Consider the following 17,559-nt stretch of genomic DNA (forward strand, 5'->3'; position numbering starts at 1 on the left):
TGTATATATATATAAAATATGCTTTGAGCTAAACAGGACAATTGAGACAGAGTCAACTCCCTTTAAAAACTGAGAATCAGAGAAGTTAGAGGCTTCCTGTTATGGTCCACTAGTCTAGTAGAACCATGGTGGAGGTCAGTAGCTTTAGTTATCAGACCAAAAGAGCATTCACGTGAGAAGCTGACCTTCCTTCTCCAATTCATGAGTTATTTGATGATTTTCTGGTTGTCAATAAAAATGTCATAGTGTTATGAGAGCACTAACAGATCATAAGACTATACGTTCAGGGATAATTTCTATAGTTCGTTACTAGAGAAGTTTCTCTGCTCCTGTAGAGCACCAAAAACCATGAGGGGGAGATGCAGTGATTTCTTCTGAGTGCAAAGCCAGCTTTTGGTGTTGGTTCAGCGCAATTGCAATTTGCCATTGATCATCGTTCTTCTCTCCCATCACAGGAGAGTAGGAGGGAGAGAATGCAGTCTGAGTGAGAAATTAAAAAAAAAGAAATAGAAGAAGAAAAAAAAATCATGAAGCAATGGCCCACTAAATTCAAACAGTGAATTCATATACAAAATTCAGGGAATCCTGCCATACCTGCTATAAGAAAGCTCACACTGATGAAGGGATATTAAGAGCCCTGATGATCAAGAATGTCACTTCAGGTAACCAGGAGTGAGTAGGTCAAGAGAGTAAGACACAGGTTTACCAAAGAGAAAGAGAAGTGAACATTATGCTTTGTCACATTTTATGTCATTTCATGTCAGCCTGTAGGGCCATTGTGTACATTGTCTTCCACTCAGTGGGATGTCATTGACCTATCTCATGAGTGTGGAATGTGCCCTAGGATGAACAGGGGTCAGAATTCCAACACCAAACTTTTCTTTCTTATCTCATACTTCACTGCTCTTAGAAGATAAGAGAGGATTTCTCTGTTGCTACACAACTCTGATTCCTCTGTTATTTTACTCCTAACCCAGTAGGTCCAGTGAGTGTGGCTCATCTTCTTTCTCCACTCCAATTCCACTCCAATTCTTGCTTGGCAACAGCAAGCATGTCAGAGTGACTGATTTGGGGAAGTAAATCTCCAGATCTTCCTTCTGAGACACCTGTGAGGACTCAAACCTCCAATCTTCCAGATATTAGCAGAGCATATTAAACATTTGAGAACTCTCCTTCATAAGGTCGCTATGAGTCGCCTGCAACTCGATGGCACTTAACAATAATAACATCAACATAGAAAGAGAGATCAGCTGGCCCAGTGGACAGAAAGTGATGCTACCAAGCCAAAGGTGGGTAACTTTTAATCCGCGCCCTCGGATCTGTCTTTCATTGCTTTTGTTCAGACATTCCTCTAGGTCGTATAGCCCTGGTGTACAAGTTGCCATACAGTGGTAACTTGTGGTTGCTGTGAGGCTGAACACTGTGACACTGATGTGTCAAATGCATTAATGGCTGGTTATTAAATGTGGACAGAGAGTGGAGTGAAGCTCCCCGATTAAAACAAGCTTGGAAGGAAGAGTGGCATCCACTTCCATAATAGCTCGCCTCTGGAAACCCTATGAACCTGGAGAGAGGATGAAAGACACCTAAGCATTGAGAACTCTCCTTCGTAGGGTCATCTGTGACTCAATGGCACTTAACAACAACAACAATTAACCATTTGAACCACCCAGAAACTCTTTCCAAGTTGTTATGATTTTGTTTTCATTGTTATGTACTTTCCAAAATTTGTGAGACGAAGCCTTTGCTTCCAAGAAGCTCTCTGGTTTCATATTCCACAAGACAAACTCATTTCTTCTCTTGGCACTCCATGGCAGATGCAGTACTATTCTCCAATACAACAACCGAAAGTCATTCATTATTCTTCTGTTGTCTTTAGTCATTGTTTAACTTTCAGATGCATAGTAAGCAACTGAGAAAATTATGTCTTGCATCAGTTGTACTTTAATTTTAAATCTGACATCAGTGCTCTTTTGCACTTTTCCTGACAGCAGATTTTCCAAATTTGACAAGTCTTTTAATTTCTTGACTGCTGGTACCAAGAGTTTTAATTGTGGTTCCAAGCAAGATTAAATCATTGACAGCTTCAATTTTTTTCTCCCTCTATCTTCATGTTGTCTAGTGACTCGGTGTTGAAGATTTTTAATCCATATTGATGTCATTAGTCCTTGATTTTCTGCAGCAAGTTCTTCAAATTCTCCTCACTCATAGCAGGCAAGATTGTTATCTGCATAACACATGTTGTTTGAGTTTTTCTCCAATTCTGATGCTGTGTTCTTCTTCATAAAAAATCTGATTTCCTGACTGATTCATTCAGGAAATAGATTGAAGAGGCTTGGAGACAGGATATAGCCCTGACACACATATTTCTTGATTTTAAATAATGCAGTGTTCTCTTGCTCTGCTCACATAACAGCTTCTTGGTCTAGGTACAGACCAAGAACATTAAGGGTTTTGGACTTACGATTCTTTCTGCTATGCTCTACTTTCAGCCAAGATCCATCTGATATCAACAATGATGTCCTTGGTGGCTTTGCCACTTCAAAATCCCACTTGAACTTTCTGGCAATTTCTATCAGTGTATTTATTGTCCTAGCAGTTACTGAATAATTTTCAGCAAGATTTTGCTTGCATGTGATAGTGATGATCTTGCTGTAAAATTTTCACATTGATTTGGATCATCTTTTTTGGAAATGGGAATAAATATTATAGTCTATGAATAATCTTTTTAGTGGGCCAGGTAGCCAACTTCCAGATTTCTTGGCACAGCCTGGTATGTGTGATCAGGGCTACATCTGTTTGTTGGACTGTGTCACCTGGTATCACATCAATTACAGGGAACTTATGTTTTGCTAATGCCTTTAGTGCAGCTTGAACATCTTCCTTTATACCATGGGTTCTTCATCATATGCTGATTTCTAACATGGTACCGTGTCAGTTAATTATTTTTGGTACAGTATTCTGTGTATGCCTTCCTTATTCTTACGATGCTTCCTGAATCATTCAAGATTCAAGGATTCCTATAGCATCCTTCAGTACTACAACTCTAAGTTTGAATTTTTTCTTTAGTTCTTGAATGATTTGTTCAGGATGACAATTAAATAAACATGTAGAAGGGACTCACTCTTGATGCAGTTTTCTTGATTTTTAAGCCATGTGGCATTCACTTGATCTGTTCTAACAACAACTACTTGGTCCAGGTATAGGTTTCACATGATGACAATTATATATTCTTGGATCTCAAAATACCAGAAAGAGTTGAAATATAAAAAGTTATCCCCTCTTGGGTTCACTAATCATCATCTCATTGTTTACACAGTCTGCATGGAACACAGGGCCCAAAAATGACTGCCAGAAAACTCAAGAATTTTATTATTCTTCTTTGGGCGTTCCCTACTCCTTAGCCAAAAAGTGACTCATGGATGATCAGTTTTCATGGTGTCTAATCCCCAATCCCATGACAGATTCATATCTTACTGGTTATAACATCTCCTTTGTAATTGAATCTTTGATCAAATTAGGTTTCTTTTATGAATGCTCTCATAAAGCAATATTGACTACTTTGGGTAATTTTCCAGTCTAGGTCAGCGGTTGAAAAAGGAGAACATTAATTTATACTCTAGATATTAAACCCAAAAGAAGAGACAAAAAAGAATTATAAAACATCACATTTTGGTTAAAAAGCATAGAAAGCTCAGGTTAAGTTATATATCCACTTATTCCATATTAAACTACTTTCATAAGAATGAAATTTTCTGACTAATTACTACCATAAACTCCATGGTTGTCATTCACTGTAATTTTCATTTTAAAGAGAAAGAAAAAATGTAAATTGGTGTTTTAAGAGCAAATTTGTAGTAAATTTTGTGGCTCATTCTTCAATTCTTTAGTTTCAAATTAAATGTTAGTCCAATAGTGACACTGAAAATGCCTAATAGTAAAATACTATAATTGTGTAGCTCATGGGATTTGTACTGTCAACCCAATGGTGACTACCCTTTGGCATTTCAAATCCACCAGAAACTGCATGGCAGAAAGAGGAAGAATCTTTTCTCAGGCACTACTATGTTGTTATTACATGCTATTGAGTCAGAAGCAACTCACAGCTGATCTTCTAGCAGATTTCCAGAAGCTATGTATCTTATGAAAGGAAGTTGTCCATCTTTCTCCTGTGGAGCAAATGGTAGATTGGACCCAAGTGCCTTTGGGTTGGTAGGGCAACTCCCTACTACTAGGCCACCAGTTAGTCATATATTACAACTATAATGTAGTATTATTGCCACTGATGAGTTGGCTATGTGCATAATAAAACAAAGTGTTACCTGATTCTCTGCCATCTTAGTCATTGCTATGCTTGAGTCTATTGTGTTAAACAATTTTATTGAAGATTTCTTTCATTTAGTACTTAGTTTACAAATCTTTATTCTAAGTACTGTGCACATACTATCTCATTTAATCATCCCAATGAAAGCAAGACTACTATTATCCATGTTTTATTTGTGTGTAAATTGAAGCTCTAAAAAGCTAATTAAGCTAAATGTTCAAGGTTATACAGTCAAGAATGAAAAGGTTCAGATTTGAGATATTCTTATGCCAGAACCTTATTTTTGATCTCTAAGCAAAATTGTGGGAAGGGGAAGAAAATAAAATTTCAAGTAATCTTACTCAATACATTTTGTACTATAGTTTATTTTTCCCATTTTCATGTCTTTGTAATATTTGGAAGGCAGAAGGATATAACTAAAGACTGTGAGGAATTTAACATTTGTTTGGCCAGATATAACTGACCTCGGATAACTGGGCAAGTTTTCATTTGGACTTTATTTGCCAAGTCATAGTTTATTTTTGAAGAGAAAAGTTTTTATGCCAAAAAATAAAGGAAAGATAATAACTAATGTACAGCCCAAGAAAAGCAGTGTTTAAATATCTGAATTTCTTAACAGCTTCCAATGTGAACGATCTAAATTTAGGAAAAGGTAAGAAAGGAATTGGCAGATACAGAGGAATTTAAAGAAATAACATATGAGCAAGAGCCTATGGTGATGAAGGAAGAAGTTCAAGCTGCTTTGAAGGAAATAGCAAAAAATAAGGCCCCAGGAATAGACGGTATATCAATTGAAGTACTTCAGATAACAGATGTTACCCTGGATGTGCTCACCAAGTTGTGCCAAGAAATCTGGAGAACAACCACTTGGCCAACTGACTGGAAGAGATCTATATTTGTTGCCATTCCAAAGAAAGGTGACCCAACTGAGTGTGGAAACTACAGAACAGTGTCATTGATTTCACATGCAAGCAAGATTCTACTGAAGATTATCCAAAAATGATTAGAACAGCACATCAGCGGAGAACTGCCGGAAGTCCAGGCTGGGTTTAGAAGGGGTCATGGTACTAGGGATATTGTTGCTGATGTTAGATGGATCTTGGCTGAAAGCAGAGAATACGAGAAGAATGTCTATCTGTGTTTCATTGATTATACAAAGGCATTTGACTGTGTGGATCATAACAAACTGTGGCTGACTCTGAGAAGGATGGGAATCCCAGAACATTTAATTGTGCTAATGCGAAGCCTATATTTGGACCAAGAGGCAGTAGTCAGAACAGAGCAGGGTAACACTGCATGGTTCAAAATTGGGAAGGGTGTGAGCCAGGGATGCATCCTGTCTCCATACCTTTTCAACATGTATGCAGAGCAGATTATTCGAGAGGCTGGGCTCTATGAGGAGAATTGTGGCATCAGGATTGGTAGAAGATCTATTAACAATCTGCGTTATGCAGATGACACAACCCTGCTTTCTGAAACTGAGGAGGACCTCATGCACTTGCTGCGAAGGGTCAAAGACTGCAGCCTTCAGTATGGACTGAGGCTCAATGTCAAGAAGACAAAGATTCTCACCACTGGACCAATTGGCAGCATCAGGATGGATGACGAAGAGATTGAGATTGTTCACAGCTTCAGTTTGCTTGGCTCCACAGTCAACACTCTTGGTACCAGCAGTCAGGAAATCAAAAAGCGTATCGTGATGGGAAAGTCTGCTGTTAGGGACCTCTCTAAAGTACTCAGGAGCAACAGTGTCTCTCTGGAGACTAAGGTGCGCCTGATACAGGTCATGGTACTTGCAATTGCTTGCAATTGCTTGTTATGCATCAGAGAGTTGCACAATGACTAGGGAGGACAGAAGGAGAGTGGATGCTTTTGAGCTGTGGTGCTGGAGACAAAGAGATTCATCTTGGAGAAGATTAAACCAAGCTATTCCTTGGAGGCAAGGATTCTGGGGCTTCGTCTGACATACTTTGGACATGTTGCCAAGAGGGACGGGTTCTTGGAGAGGGACATCATGCTTGGGAGGGTGGAGGGACGGCGCAGGAGGGGAAGAGCCTCTATGAGATTTATTGATTCGGTGACTGGGGTAATCGGGATGGGTGTGTCAGAGGCAGTGAGGTTGGTGCAGGATAGAGCAGGTTTTAGGGCTGTTGTGCATAGGGTCGCTATGAGTCGTAAACGACTGGACGGCACCTAACAACAACAACAACTACAACAACTACAACAACAACAAGGTATGTGAGAGAAGGGAGAGGAGAGAGAAGGACCTATTGTATTTTTGAGAGTAGAGCGTATAATACTGAAAGTACTATTATGATCAATTTGTCAATAAGAGAAACTAAAGCTAATCACGTGTGAGTGTGTGTGTGTGTGTGTGTGTGTGGTGTGTGTGTGTGTGTGTGTGTGTGTGTGTGTGTGTGAGAGAGAGAGAGAGAGAGAGAGAGAGAGAGACGACGACGCAAACAGGACTCAGGCAGGGTGAATATAATATTCTATTAAAAAAAGAGTTAAAATTCTAATCCTTCTTATAGTTCGTTCTTGTGTTTTGGTTGTTGTGTAGCATAGCATCAGAAATTACCTATAACTGACACTCCAGTTGATTTTTAGAGGCAGTTTATCACACAGGAGGAGATTGTCTATTCTTCAACCCATGGAGCAGTTGGTGGCCTTTAACTGTGTACCTTTGGGATTGTAGCAAAGCTTCTTGCCACTAGGCCACCAGAGGTCCTTTCTTATAGCTTTATTTCTTGAAAAGAATTGAAGGTCTTTTCCCATAAAATGGGGAAATAAACTCATTCAAAATTTCATTAATTTATGTATTAATTCACCCAGTAAATACTTATATTGGTATTATTAACATTTAAGAGAGTCTAAAAATATATTTTAATTGTTGTTATGTGTCTTCAAGTCAGAATCAACTGATAATTGACTCTCCCATGGGTTTTCAAAGGCAATAAATCATGTGGGAGTGGAGGGACGGGATTGCCCATCCTTCTCCCACAGAGCAACTAGAAGATTAAAACCCCGTGTCTTTGGAAATACAGTGCAGCTTCTTATTACTGGGCCATAAATGTTATAAGATTTCTACTAGAAATTTTAAGTTAGAGTATGTTTTTGTTGTGGTCACCTATGATTCAAAGCGACCCTATGCAAAATAGCTCTGAATTCTGCCCAATTCTGAGCCAATCCTACTATCTCCAATACATCTGCCCCTATTACCCCAGTCACTGTGTTAATCCATCTAATTCAGGGATTTCCTTTCCTGCACTGCCCCTCCATCTTTTCAAACATGATGTCCTTCTCCAAGGACTTGTCCCCCTGACCATATTTCTAAATTATGTGAGATGAGCTTCACAATCCTTGCCTCAAATAAGAAAATTGGTTCATCCTCTCCAGGACATACCTGCTTGTTCTCTTGATAGTCTATAATATGTTCAATACTCTTCTACAGTACTACAACTTAAAATTTCTATTCTTCTGCAATCTTTCATCACTGTCCAACTCTCTGATTCATCACAAGTCATTACAATGACCATGGTCTCTATTAGAAGCACCTTAGTCTCTAGATTGACATCGTTGCCTTTCAGTACTCTTGAGAGGTCCCTGACAGGAGATTTTTCATAATACAATTTGTCTTTTAGTTTCCTGACAACCAATACTAAGAGTGTTGGTTATGGACCTAAGCAAGCCAAAATTGTTAACAACCTCAAACTCTTCTCCATGTATCATGTATCATGGTGTTGCCAATTGAGCCAGTGGTGAGAATCTTTGTCTTCTTGATGTTGAGCTTCAATACATATTGAAGATTGCAGTCTTTGACCTTTTTCAGGAAAATCTTCAGGTTCCCTTTAGTTTCAGCAAGCAAGGTTGTGTTAACTGCGTAATACAAGAAGTTGATGAATCTTCCTCCAATTCTGATGCCATGTTCCTGCTCATAAATTCCAGCCTGTCAAATGATCTGTTCAACATATAAACTGAAAAAATAGGGAGAAAGGACACATCCCTGATGTACTCCTTTCCTGACTTTGAACCATGCAGTATTTTGTTCTGACAACAACTTCCTGGTCCAAGTATAGGTTTTGCACGAGAACAATTAAGTGCTCCGAGATTCCCATTCTTCTCAATGTTAGGCATAATTTGTTGTAATCCACACAGTCAAGTGCTTTTGTATTGTACTTTCGGTCAATGAGAGTTGGTATGTCAAAATCAGTGAGACTGACTCTGGACAGAGCAAGCTTCAAAGCTGCTGTACTTTGAGTGTACATGGCACTATGGTTCTCCAACGACTTGACGGCACATAACAACACCACTTTCAGCCAAAATCCATCTAACATTGCCAATGATGTTGCTAGAACCAGGACCTCTTCTAAATCCAGCTCTTATCTCTAGTTGTTGTATTACCAGAACAATACTCTGTCGATACACTGTTCTAGTCAGTTGTGGTGGGTTGTTGTTGTTTGTTTGTTTTGTTTTTTGGTTGTTTTTTTTTAATAGTCTTAAGCAAGATTTTGCTCACATGTGGTATTAGTGATGTTGTTGTTGTCATTGTTAAGTGTCATTGAGTCATAGATAACTCATAGTGACCCTATGAAAAAAGACCTGAACAATTGTATAACTTTCATTGTTTCTCTAAGTGAGGAAGTGCAACCAGGATTCTCCTTGAGGATAAGAGTTATGAAAGTTCATCTCACGTATCTTTGGCATGTTATTAGGAATGCCAGTTCTTGCACATCATGCTGCATAAGGCGGAGGATTATAGAAAGAGAGGAAGACCTCAACAAGATGGGTTGATGGAGTGAGTACCAAAATGAATAAGACAGATATTAGGAGGATGGCACAGATAGGGCAAGATCCAGACTTGTTCACAGGGTCACTGCGAGTGGTTGCTGACTCGGTGACACTCTACAACAAGTGTGATAATCACTCTAATTTTTGTTTGTAGACTTAAAAATGTCTCCAAAATTGACTCAAGAAGCTAACATTACTTTGCGCTTTTGGTTTGGGTCACTGAAAATCAGATTCAATCACAGATAGTCACAGAGTGTCTGACAGGGATGCTGCAGGCTATCTGTTGCATATCACGTGTGCCCAGTCAATAAGAAGATGTAAGGGACAGTTTCTCTTACTCTGCTGTGGTAAAATTTGTCATTTTATGCAAATAAAGTTGTATTTATTCCTCTATTGTTATAGAATAAATTACCTCAGAATTTAGCAGATGAAAACAATAAACAAGTATCATATATGCTTCCATGGATCAGAAATTCATTAGCACCTTAGCTGGATGGCTCTGGTTCAAAGTCTCTAGTGATATTTCTGTCAAGATATTGATGGAGATGGCAGTCAGATAAAGGCTTAACTGAAGCTGGAGGATCTACTCACAAGAGGGCATACTCACTTGTCTTTGGCCAGGAGATCTTAGCCTCAGCACAAGGACCTCTCCCTAGCACCCATAAGAGTCCTCATGATATGGTTACAGGTTTCTCCAAAAGTGAATATTTGTTAGAAGTGAGCTATTAAGGACAACTTACTTTTTCCCCTTATTAACAGTATTTATTTATCTTTCCTCAGTCAAACCCTGAGCCAATCACTTTCCCCAGGCTGCCTGGGGAGTTACAGGGAAAGGGACACATAGGGTAGATGAGACATGGGGAGAGAAAACCAACAAACTATGGGAGGTGATGGCTCCTTCACATGACAAAGAGGATCAGAAAGGCCACCATCAGGCAAAAGAGCCCCATGGCCTCTGAGAGGGCGAAGCCCAGAATGGTGTAGGAGAAGAGCTACTACTTCAGAGAAGGATTCCTGGCATAGTGATGACGCTCCCAACACAATCCCAATCCCAGCTCCAGAGCCAGCCATTCCAATTGTGGTAGCCCCAGCCCCAATGAATTTGGCTGCTGTGTCAATATTCCTTAAGATAGAGCTGGTTTGGAAGTTGTGGCTAGGGACAAATGAAATCAAGGAATGTGGGGCTGCCAAGCAGCTAAAATTCTCATCTCTCAGTGTCTCTGGTTGTTTCAGGACCACTGCAGACAATGGACGGTTCAGCAGCTGAGAGGCTGACCAGGGAAGGGGTGGAGACAAACTTGGTGCAGGTATACATTTTCAGGGGATGAGGGGCTGTGGCAGGAAAGCTGCTCCTAGTGCAGAGCTGGACAACTTACTTTTAAGAGGAGATAAATTAGTGTCCACCTTATAATGGGAAGCATGAAAAAAACATTGGACATAATTTTTTAAAATACATTAACAATCTTTTCAATCTACTGATATGGATATAAGTCTCAAGTCTGCCACTTTTATTAACTGTGTTATCAAGAGGCATTGACCACTCTTTGGTTTATTCAGAGGAAGCTGTTGTTATTGTACCTTCAAATAGAAATCAAGACATAGTTGACCTTCCAGGGGGTTGTCAGAGGCAGTAAATTGCACGGGAAGAGATTACCCATCTATCTCTTTCAGAGCAGCTGGTAGTTTCCAATCCCATGCTGTTGATTTGGCAGCACAACTCCTTACCACTAAGTCACCTGAGCTCCCTATCAATGAAGTAATGTACATAAAACCACTACTCTTCAATGTTCTTGATAGAATTAGAAATTATAATTGCAGATTGAATCAACAATCACTAAAAATTGGTACTAAATAAAGAATAAATATTGTAAGGATAATAATGATGTGTTAAATTATCTTGGGCAAGTGATCCAACTTTTCTTGTGAGAAGTTGTTGCTGTTAGGTGTCAGCAGAACCAGCTCTGATTCACAGCACCCCTCAGAATGAAACATTGCCTGGTCCTGTGCCATCCTTAAAATTGTTGCTGTATTTGAGCCCATTGTTGTACTCACTATGTCAATCCGTCGTGTTGACTACTTTACTCTTTTTCCTGGTCCTCTGTTTACCACCCATAATATCTTTCTCCAAGAACAGATTACTTTCTGATAACATGTCCAAAGTAAGAGATGATGTCTTAACATTTCTAAGCAGAACAGATTATCCGGGAGGCTGGGCTCTATGAGGAGAAATGTGGGGTCAAGATTGGTGGACGATTTATCAACAACCTGCATTATGCGGATGACACAACCCTGCTTGCTGAAACTGAAGAGGACCTGAAGCACCTGCTGCAGAGTGTCAAGGACTGCAGCCTACAATATGGATTGAGGCTCAATGTCAAGAAGACAAAGATTGTCACCACTGGACCAATAGGCAGCATCAAGATGGATGGTGAAGAGATTGAGATTGTACACAGCTTTAGTTTGCTTGGCTCCATAGTCAACAGTCTTGGCACCAGCATCCAGGAAATTAAAAGGCGCATTGCCATGGGAAAGTCTGCTGTTAGGGACCTCTCCAAAGTACTGAAGAGCAATGGTGTCTCTCTGGAGACTAAGGTGCGTCTGATACAGGCTATAGTCTTCGCAATCACTTGTGATGCATCAGAGAGTTGGACAATGACCAAGGAGGATAGAACGAGAATTGATGCCTTTGAGCTGTGGTGCTGGAGAAGAGTATTGAGAATACCATGGACTGCTAGGAAAACAAACAGATTTGTCCTGGAAAGGGTTAAACCGGGTGGCTCCTTGGAGGCAAGGATTCTGAGGCTCCGTCTAACTTACTTTGGACATGTTGTGAGGAGAGACCGGTCCTTAGAGAGGGACATCATGCTTGGGAGGGTGGAGGGACGGCGCAGGAGAGGAAGGCCCTCTATGAGGTGGATTGATTCGGTTACTGGGATAATTGGAATGGGAGTGTCAGAGACAATGTGATTGGCACAGGATAGAGCAGGGTTTAGGGCTGTTGTACATAGGGTCGCTATGAGTCGCAAACGACTTGAGGGCACATAACAACAACAACAACTCTGAAAGAGTAAATATTGCAATGCATGAGAAAGAGAATTTTGGCACAAAGGATATTGAATTTGGTAGTTTTTTTTTTTTTTTAGAACCACCACTGAAATAATATATTGGTTGTTCTTATTGTTTTAAAATAATTGTATTTAAATAATGAGCTGAAAAAAAATCTGAAAAAAGTCAAGCACTCATACTTTAAAATTTACTCAACTAAGCAAAAAAGGAGTTCCAGTGGCATAAAGAGTTGTGGCAGTTCAGATGCACCAGCAGATTCAAGGGGGAAAGATGGGCAATCTCCTCCCTTGGGATTACAGCCTCTGAAAACTCATTGGAGGGTAACAACAACAACAACAACAGGCCTTCTAAGCTTGGTTCTACTTTGTTTATCCCTAGGCTGTCATGTTGTGGATTAGGGCTTCTAGAATTATTCCAAACTTGTCACTGATGAAGTTTATAGTCCTTGGTTTTACTTCTTGATCCACTTTGAGTTTGTTTTTGTGTATGCTGTGAAGTGTGGGTCTTGCTTGAATCTTCTACAGATAGTTTTCCAATTTTGCCACCACCATTTGTTAAAGAGGCTTTCATTTCCCCACTTAAGAGATTTCATCTCCTTTGTCAAAAATCAGTTGACCATAGGTAGATGAGATGATTTCTTGGTTCCCAATCCTATTCCATTGATTTATATATCTGTCACCGTACTAGTACCATGCTTTCTTGACCACCACAACTGCATAGTAGGATTTAGACCAGAGACTGAGATGCCTCCTACCTTGTTTCACTTTTTCAGGAGTGCTTTGCTTATTCAGGGTCTCTTTCCATTCCAGATGAAATTGGAAACTACCTTTTCCATCTTGTTGAAGAGTGGAATTGGTATTTGTATTGGTATTGCATCAAACTTGTAGATTACCTTGGTAGAATTATAATTTTCACAATATTGAGTCTTCCTATCCAAGAGCATGGTATATTCTCCCATTCATCCAGGTCTTTTTTGTTTCTTGTAGTAATGTTTTGTAATTTTCCTTCACTAGATCTTTTGTGTTTTTAGTTAGATTTACTCCCAAATATTTAATCTTATAATTAGCTATTGTGATGGGTATTGTTTTTCTTAGCTCCAGTTCTGTATTTTGTCACTGTGGAGAAATCCAACTGATTTTTGTATGTTGATCTTATATCCTGCCACTTTGCTAAACTGATTGACTATGTCCAGTTCAAAATCCCTTGCTCTAAGAGAGATGCAAATCAAAATAACTGTGATATATCATCTCACTCCACTAACAATAGTAAAGTTCAATGGAGCAGCAAACAGCACATGTTTGTGAGGTTGTGGAGAAATTTGAACCCTTATTCACTGTAAAATGGTGCAACCACTCTGGAAGGCAAGATAGTGCTTTCTCAAAAAGTTGGAAATAGAAATACTATTTGAGCCAGCGATTACACTGCTGGGAATATACCCTAAAGAAGCCAGAACTGCCACCAAAACAAATATATGCACACCCATGTTTATTGCTGTGTTTATCACAATAGAAAAGTGATGGAAGCAACCTAAGTGCTATGGATGGATAGAGAAGCTGTGGTATATTCACACAATGGAATACTATGCAGCACTGAAAACAATTAATTCATAAAATATTATACAAAATGGGTGACCCTGGTAGACTTTATGCTGAGTGAAATATCTCAGTCACAAAAGGAGAAATACTGCATAATGCCATTGTTATAGAACAGAATTGACATGGGTATTGGGAGGAAACTAAATAAAGAGGAGATAAATAATGAATACTGCATTGAACTAGATGAGGGAAAGAAATGGCTACAAAAATATATTATTGGGTGTTATTTGCATGACAATAGTCCAGAATAAGAGTTGTAAATTGGACTGGGGGCAATTAGGTAGGAAATCTTTCTAAAGAGAAAGCTAACTGGGAGGAGGGGTTGGGAGGAAAATGTGCAACAATGGATGAATGGAAATCCAAGTTTTCTGTATTTTTTTATTAAAATATATAGTTTAAAAAGAAACCATTCTTCTTTGCCTTTACAGAGAATGATACAGAGAGTAGGGTTAGAACCAGTGAAATAGGGAAGGCTGAAGTTCATGCCTGATCAAAAATGAGCCAGCAGAACCAGGAAGCAAAAATTGACATGAACGGAATTATTATTTTAGGTGCATGAGTGACATCAGAGAATAAGAACTGCCCACCAAGCTGACCTCTTCATGACATCATCTCAACTGGCCCATTCCCTAGCCCCAAGACATGCTCAGATGAAGAAGTCATAAATACAACTTTAGCTGCCTCCTCCATTAAGTCCTTTCTAGGGTCCATCCATTCCTTTGGGACCTACAGTTTCTAATAAATTTATCTTTACATTTCACCTTCATTTTTGTCTCCTTGTCTTTCTTTTTGACCTTGTGCTCTCAGCCTACACTCGTGGCCCAGTGCTCCAACAAAGCCTTGGCCTAGTGCTCCAACAAGACCTAACCTCTCAGTCTAGGCTCTGTCAAGTCTTCAGCAGAAACTTTCAGCATAGCACAATATGCCCTAAGGTCGACTCTCCCAAAGGCCACTGAGATTGCTGTACACTGTGCTACTTTGGTAGCTTGGGCATTGTCCCCTCCTCTAGACGCTTCCACTTGGTTTAATTTTTTAACTGGATGAGGGGAGCAGACCAGAGCATTGAGTGTACTGTAACAAAAGCCAATTGCTAAATAACAAACATTACACAGTAATGCATTGTTTAGTGTTCATGAAGTACATTTCCATCATCTGAGAATAATTGCTCTGTGATTATGATATGATTGGATATAGAAATGGATGTACATTTTACAAAGAAACATTTGATGATAGATAGTTATTAGTGTTTCAGTATGATATCTGTTTGGAAGCCAGAAGCACCTTTTGATCTGACAAATTAGTCAGATGGTTGCCTAGTTTGTTATCTGCTCATTGGAGTATTTGGATCTCAGGTCCCACGCTCAGTAACTCACTGTTTTTCAGAGGTAGGTACCATTATATCTCAAAAACTGCCTACCTGAGTTTGAACAGTTCATGGTGATATTTTTTTTCTTGAAAAGAACAGCTTTTCCCTCATAATGTCAAGATTTGTAGAATTTAAGGTCACATTAACTTGAGAACTAAGGGTAAGTAGTGTATATCAGGGAGATGAATGTGGGCAGAACAAAGAACAAAGACCATTATCTTTTTTCCTCAGGAAGATATTCCCTCCCTCCTTTCCACCTCCTTTTTAGTCAAAGATGAGGCAAGTGAGGAAGATTCCAGCCTTTGCAGACTGAAAGTGCTCAAAACTTTCCCTTTCAGGCATGAAACAGTTTCCTCTCTGAGTCACTCAGTACATTGTCAAACCAGTCTTTATTTGAAATACATATGACATCGACATGAAAAATGCCTCTCCTCTACACTCTTCTCCCCTTTACTCCACATTTTCAGCAAGATTTTTGAAAGAAGATCTCAATGAGATGGATTGATTCAGTAACTGGGGTAATGGGGGTAGGAATGTCAGAGACAATATGATTGGCAAAGGATAGAGCAGTGTATAGGGCTGTTGTACATAGCAACTAAACTGCACATAGCCACAACAACAATGACTTTACATCCTGTATATGGCCTTGGCAAAGAAGCAGTCAGGGACATCTCTGAACACTGTCTGAAGATACTCTATGTTAGTTTCTTTACAGCAAATGGAAGAGAAAAACTACTGACAAAGACAGAAATAGACCAAAGACAAAGCAGGCAATGGGAAAATTTGGTCTTACACAGCTTGCAAACCTGAACTAAAAATTTTAAAATGCTTTCATCAGTCTCCTTAATCCAGAAAATTTCATTTTTTTTGCTTAGATTTGAGGAAAAATCAGTCCCTTAGGGGAAATCGAGAGGGGGAGGTGATGAGGATGTGAGTCAGACTTGGAGTTTCTGGCAAACACATGTATTTTAGAAAGCAGAGGAGGCTGTTTTCAGCTGATCGAATGTTGCAGACCACAGATGAAGGCAGCTGTTTGGTCCTGATTTTTCCCTTTACTTATTAAGAAGTGGAGGCAAAGTGAGAAAAAGAAAAAAAGAACCATTTTTTTCACTCTTTTTTCTTCTCTAGGGAATAAGTTACACTTGAGCTCCAAAATTGTGTTTTTCCTTGAATTTTACCTTTTAATATGTGTTGAAGTGGTTATAGACATTTGAGGAGAAATAAAGTCCGTGGTTTATTAACAGAGCTGCTTTTAATCAGCAGTGATTTAAATGGGTAACATTAGAGCTGTAACAATGACAACTGAGGCTATGATTTTCTATGCTTTTAAGTTCAAACTGAAGTCTTGTGGATTCATGGACAGAAATGCTTAAGTTTCTCTAGCCAGACTGTGAGGCAGATGAGGGAGGGAGCTGCCCTCCTCCTTCCCATTCCTGATGCAGCTACAGAAGCAAGTCTCTCCCCGAGGACTTCTTAATGAGGCACATTGAAGTGGAAAGGAGATAGGTTCTTGTTTCCATCTGACCATTGCAGCTCAGGGTCAAAGTGGTCAAGGACCCAGAAGCTAATTTTTAGAGACTTGAGATTTTATGGGGTTTATGTTTACATGTAGAAGATGTGTCCTTCCCATAATCATAATGTGCTTTAGGTGTTTTCTTTTTTCCTTGGAGTTCTTGGTGAAAAAGAGGAGATAGTCAGGAAATGGCTGTCCAAGATGTTGAGGAAGCCAAGCACACGATTGGCAAAAGGTCTGTCCTGCTTAATTTCAGTCGCAGCTCTACTCCATCCATCCTCATTCCTTTCTGCCTATTGTCCCTTCTTGGATGGTCCCTACTTCCCCCATGTTTCTCTGTAATGGACATCTCCAGGGAAAGCTACTCCTTTTGGGAGCTTCCCCTCATTCAGAGTGGTGCAACCATCCAAGACTTATTTTGATCACAACTGATTGCAAAAAAAGGAATAATTAACACAAGAGCAAGATATTCTCTTAAACAACAATATGTAAGTCATAAAATGGAATCACAAAAACTAGTAGTATTTGAATGGTGTTTTTTTCCCCTGAAAAGATTCCCAAGCTAAGAAAGACATTTAATTTTCTTTTCTTCTAAGGAGAATTCTGCCAGTCCTTGTTACATTCAGTACTCTTTGTCAACAGCACAATTTAAAGGTATCATTATTTTTGTGTCAGCCTTATTTTTGTGTAACATTAAGTTACATAAGAAGCAATTGAAAATGCATGGATTAGATCAGATGCACTTTGCTCTTTAAACTGTTGCCTTTTCTCTTTGTAACTTGGGAGATATCCTTGACAGCAGATTTTAACAATACAACACATATTTTGATTTCTTTTTTTAAAAAATTATTAAATTTTATTAGTATTAATGAACATTTACAGGGATTTTGGGTTTTCATTCCTTCAT

Source organism: Elephantulus edwardii, unplaced genomic scaffold (assembly GCF_000299155.1).
Source record: "Elephantulus edwardii isolate Elephantulus edwardi_28Jun2011 unplaced genomic scaffold, EleEdw1.0 scaffold00298, whole genome shotgun sequence".
In the NCBI taxonomy this organism is placed as follows: domain Eukaryota; kingdom Metazoa; phylum Chordata; class Mammalia; order Macroscelidea; family Macroscelididae; genus Elephantulus; species Elephantulus edwardii.